The following is a 6000-nucleotide window of genomic DNA, read 5'->3' as shown; positions in this document are numbered from 1 at the left end:
CATCATGAACTTGAACTACAACAAATGTTGGCAGGGATGTAGGGAAAGGGAACCCTATTACACCGTTGGTGGGAATATAAACTGGTACAGGGATCTGGAGGTTCCTCAAAATCTAAACATAGATCTTCCCTATGACCCAGCCATATCACTACTGGGCATCTTCTAAAACATCACAAGTCAGTATACCATAAAGACACTTGACATCCATGTTCATTGCTGCACTATTCACATAGTTGTGGAAACAGACCTACAATAGATGAGTGGAGCTAAAAAAAAAAATTGTGGTTCCTATATACAAAGGAATTTTACACAGCCATTAGAAAGAACAATATTATGTCCTTTGCAGGGAAATAGATGGACCTAGAATAAATCATGTTAAATGAAGTAAATCAAGCTCAGAGAGACAAACGACGCATATTTTCTCTAATATGTGGAATCTAGAGCTAAAATACACTGGGATGTGATAAATTACACAGAGCTGTAGGCATTCACACACAGTGAGACCAAAGGAGGACACTCTTAGGATAGGAACCCAAAGGCACAATGCCTATGTGCCTCTAATCATATAAAATTTCATCAAAAAGAACTCCAAGAAATAGAAACAAGAGGTTAGTTTTTGTTGTTTCCTTTTCTTTTTGTCTTATTTGTTTAGCTGTCTTTGGGAAGGCAAGGAAGGGCCCAGAAATGGAGGGACAGAGGGTGAATAAATGCAGCAGTGGTACTTACTAGACACTATGTTGAAAATGAACTATACAACTTGTGGGTGAGGGTGGGAGGGAAAAACTGGGAGAGAGCAAGGGAAAGGGTGGCATTGTTCAAAAAGAAATGTACTCTTTACCTGACTTATGTAACTGTAACCCCTGTGTATATCACCTTTACCATGATAATTTAAAAAGGGGAATAATACCTTCTTCTTTCCATTTTTTGGAGTTCTTTTCAATAAATATTATTTTATATGCTCAGAGGCACATAGGTATTCTGAATTTTTATTCGTCAGACACTTGTGAGAGTGTTTGTCCTGCACAAGTTTTTGCAGCTACATCATGTCACTCCAGTCTTCAAGACCCACAAAATAGGAAGTGGTGACTGATATCAATGGGCCCTGCTCAACCCCCCACACCACCTTTCCATTCAAATGGCACCGGGCCTGTGAGGTTCACTCACACCTGGAACCAGGACTTGCTGGAGAGCAGCAAGAACACAGAACAGGATCCTGTAAGGGCGGAAGAGTGCATTTATTATTCCTTTCCTTTGCTCACGTGACTTGGGACGGGAATTCTGGTAATAGGTCTGGTATTAAAACAAACAAGAAGGTCATTTTTTTTTGTCAGTCATGGGGCTTGAACTTGGGATCTGAGAGCTATCCTGGAGCTGTTTTGCTTAAGGCTAGCACTCTTACACTTTGAGCCATAGCTCCACTTACGGTTTTCTAGTGGTTAATTGGAAATAAGAGTGTTATAAACTTTCTTTCCTGAGCTGGCTATGAATCTTGATCCTCAGATCTCAGTCTCCTGAGGAGCTAGAGCTACAGGTGTGAATCACCAGCACCCAGAGGAAGGCCATCTTTTGATCATCCCAAACAAATATGGACTTCTTTCACTTCCCTGAATACTCCACTCTTCTGTTCCTTTCCTTACTTGTTGACAACAAAACCCTATTTCTCAACCTAGTATCCTATCTTCAACCCTTACATTGTTCAAGTTAGAGTTTAAGTTGTGTGTGTGTGTGTGTGTGTGTGTGTCTGTGTGTGTGTGTGTGTGTGTGTGTTGAACCTGGGTCTTGAACTCAGGACCTGGGCAAGCTATTTTGTTCAAGGCTGGTGCTCTACCATTCGAGCCACACCTCCACTTCCAGCTTGTTTGGTGGTTAATTATAGATAGTGTCATGGACTTTCCTGCCTGGGCTGGCTTTGAAACAAGATCCTCAGGTCTCGGCCTCCTGAGTAGCTAGGATTAAGGTGTAAGCCACCTGGCTTTTAAAGTAGTACCTTTGTTTTTAAGGTCATTTGTTTTCTACAAGAATTTTATTAGTTTATACATACAGGTAAGTGATAATGCATAGATGATTTCATATGAAACTATCAACCATAGCTTTCATAAATAGGATGAACCCTTGATCCATGGCTTTTTACATTGTCAGAGTTTCAATTTCTTTTCTTTCTCTTCCTTTCTTTTTATAAAGAATTAGCATGTTAGCAATTGCCTTTAACTCATCCTCTCCCTCCCCTCCATCAGCAGGTGCTCAAATGTCTTCTCTCTCAATATCACCTACATCCTTCTGTTGTAGTCCCCTCCTATATGTCTATCAATCCACCATCATCTCCTACCTGCATTGTTTAACTCACCTGCACCCTCTAACCTCTCACTTCTGCTCATCTCCCTCCTCTTCCTGATTCCCTGCCATCTTCCAAGCAAAGCCAAGTGCCCCAGCATGGTACCCAAGAGTCCTCTTAATCCCACTTCTGCCTTGGTCTTTGCTTCAGCCTAAGCTTCAACTCTGTTAAATCAGGAGTTTGCCAAACAAACATTAGTTATGCTTTCCAGTCTTTGCATTCTCAACAATTTCTGACTGGACCCAGCCCCACTCCTTTATTCTGGCTAGCATCTTCCTAGATTGTAACAATTCTCAACCATTCCCCTCTTGGGATTGCCACAAGGCAATCCTGCAGCTTCTGCCATCAAGAGATGAAGTCTTAGGTGGGGTGCCAATGGCTCTCCCCTATAATCCTAGCTCCTCAGGAGGCTGAGATCTGAGCATCATGAACGAAAGCCATCTCAGGCAGGAAAATCTGTGAGACTCTTATCTCCAATTAAGCAGCAAAGAGCTGGATGTGGAGCTGTGGTCCAAGTGATAGAATGCTAGCCTTGAGTGAAGAAGCTCAGGGACTGAGCCCGGGCCCTGAGTTCAAAGTCCAAGGAAGGGGGTAGGGGAAGAGAAAGAGAGAGAAAGGCGAGAGGAGAGAAAGAGGGTCTTGAGGGAGGCATTGCCCAGTGGTAAAGCACCCTCTCAGCAAGCACAGGCTATCTGTTCAAACCTCAGTAATAGTAGTAATAGTAGTAGTAGTAATGAGTCTAGTAGAGTCTAGCATCTAGGACCGGACATGATACTGCATGTTTTCAAACTAGCACTTGAGAGACTGAAGCAGGAAGAGTGTGAGACCAGCCTGGGCTACATAGTGAGACCCTGTTGGAAAACCCAAGCAAAGAAGAGATGGAGTCTGTATTGATGGACCTACTGGATCTGAACTGGCTTGTGACTTGTCTTGGCCAGTAGAGTGTTCTGGACTGGAAACATGCTGTGTGAGTCCTGAGTCAGGTCTCCAGAGGCTAGCAGACACTGCCTGCTCATTTGAATCTCTGCCTAACTGCTACATAAACCTGAATGTAAATGAAATGGCATAAAGCAAGTCTTGAGATACGATCTCCTGCGTAGCTTCTGAGCAGAGACTGGATGGAATAATCCGGTTCTGGAGCATTAACCATGAGTAAACCCTGCCCAGGAGGAAATGAGAAACAGAAAGGATCCAGGCAGACACACTTTTCCTTCTTTATCTCTAGCCTAGGTGTGAACTCACTTTGGCACGCTCTGTGTGGGTGAGTGACAGTGCCAGCTGAGCAATCCTGCCGCTCTCTCCATAGCTCACTGCTAACCAGTCCCTCAGGCAACATGCCTTGGAGCCAAGCTAGGCATCAGCCCTTCCCCTTTTCTCTCACTTCACTGCCCCAGCTTTGCAGGCCTAAATAAATGATACTATCCCAACCTGTGTTTGCAATCCTGCTTCCAGAAAGATGAAGACAGAAACTAGGGCTCAGTGCCACAGCTAAGAAACTTGCTACTAATTCAGATACTCCCAGCAGGGTGTGGTGGTAAGTACCTGTAGTCGCAGCTATTTTAGGAGCTAAGAAAAAAGGATCATGTGTCCAATGCCAACCTGGATAATATAGCGAGACCCTGTCTCAAACACAACACTAACAATAATAATTCCAAGGCTCTGGTATTCATTGCTTCAAAGCAATTCCCAGAAAGCACAGGTATTAGTTTTCCATTGCTACTGTAATAAGTGGTTACAAATCTAGTCACTTAATCCTAGAAAAGTACTCTCAAAGAAGCATGTTGAATTGAAACCCCCTGTACATCTATTTGAAGACAATAATATATTAATATAATAATATATTAATAGCATACATTATGTATGTGATATGTGCAAGCAAATGCACATAAAGTTTAAAAAGAAAGCGACTCTCTCCCAGTTCTGTAGACCAGAAATCTAAAATCAGTTTCATTGAGTCACAGTCAAGATGCTGAGAAGGCTTGTTCCTTCTGGATATTCGAAGGAAAATTCATTTCCTTGCTGGCTTTTGTTTGCTTGTTTTTGTTTTTAGCTTCTGGTGGTGCTCTTATCCTTGGCTTGGATTTCCTCCATCCATCTTTGAGTGGCATCATTCTGTACCCAGCAGCCTTTGTTCTCTTCTGTAGATAAGTCTCTCTCTGCCTACTTCCCTCTTATGAAGACTCTTGTGCTTACAATTAAGGGCTACTCAGACAACCTAGGATAAAAATTCATTTGCCCACAGTGACATATGGTCATGCTGCAGATTAAAGACCCAAGTACTCAGGGTGAAACATCCATTTCTATTCCTAGTTTTGATGGACAGCTGTGTGGAAATGTGATTGGGCAGGCTGGGTCTGATCTAATGATAGACTGGCAGGGAGAACTCAAACTAGGCCTATTGGGTCTCTTTAAATTGTCCTTCCTCCTAGTAATTAGGCAGGGCCCTTTCTGGAATGGAGATGGAAGTCATATATACACTACAATAAAAACTTACAGGGCAAGCCAGGAGCTGGTGGCTCATGCCTGTAATCCTAGCTATGCACACGGCTGAGATCTGAGGATTGTGGTTTGAAGCCAGCCCAGGAAGGAAAGTCTGTGAGACTTTTATCTCCAATTAACTACTCAGATAAAACTGGAAATGGTGCTGTGACTCAAGTGATAAAGCACTAGCCTTGAGCAACAAAAGCTCAGGGACAGTGCTCAGCCCCAGCACTGACACCAAAAGAAAAAGAAAAGACCAACCTGGTAGGTCACAGGGGTTGTTTATGGACATTTTGGGGAAAGTTATCACTGGATGAGGGATACAGGGGTTCCCAGTTTCCATGCAAAACCATGTTGTTTGAGCTCCACATGGGGGATGCATGTCTCACAGATAGGAGAGTTGTCACAAGGTAGAAGTTTTAGCAAGGATTTATTTTTGTGTAACAGGATAAAGGTGACAAGTCCTAGAAATGCAAGGGTGGGAGACGAGCTTAAGAATGGCAGCCCTTTTGGGGCTTGGGAAATATATCTAGCAATGCAAGTTGATATCTGACAACCACTAATTATTAGATGATACTCTGGGAAGCCAAGATGGGTTCCAGTTAATATTCTAAATCACATGGGAGATGAAATTTAGACGTACTCAAGTCACAGGACTTTTCTTTGTTCTGTATTATCTATTTTTAAAAAGAGTTTATTTAGCTCATAGTTTTGCAGGTTCAGACACATGATGCCAGTATCTGTTTGGTTCGGATGAAATGCTAACGGCAGGAACAGGTATGAAAGAAACCACATGGAGCGACAGGAAACCAGAAAGTAGGGAGGAACCAATTTTGCCAAAACTGTCTGGGCATCCCTGTAGATCTACATTAATCCTTTCCCAAGGTGACAACCCGGTACCTCTAACTAGGCTCCACCTTCTAACAATTCTACTACTATGTGTGTGTGTGTGTGTGTGTGTGTGTGTTGTATATGCACACGTGTGCGCCTGCATGCCTGTACCAAGGTGTGAAGTCAGAGCCCTCATGTTCTCTCTTGGCTTTCTTGCTTATAGTTGGTGCTGTACCACTTAAGCCACATCTCCACTCCAACATTTTGCTGGCTAATTGGCAATAGAGATTCTTGGACTTTTCTCTCTGGGCTGACTTTGAACCAAGATCCTCCCTCTCTCAGTCTCCTGAGTAGCT

The sequence above is a fragment of the Perognathus longimembris genome, chromosome 3 (assembly GCF_023159225.1).
Source record: "Perognathus longimembris pacificus isolate PPM17 chromosome 3, ASM2315922v1, whole genome shotgun sequence".
Taxonomy (NCBI): Eukaryota; Metazoa; Chordata; class Mammalia; order Rodentia; family Heteromyidae; genus Perognathus; species Perognathus longimembris.
Note: the sequence above shows the minus strand (reverse complement) of the source record.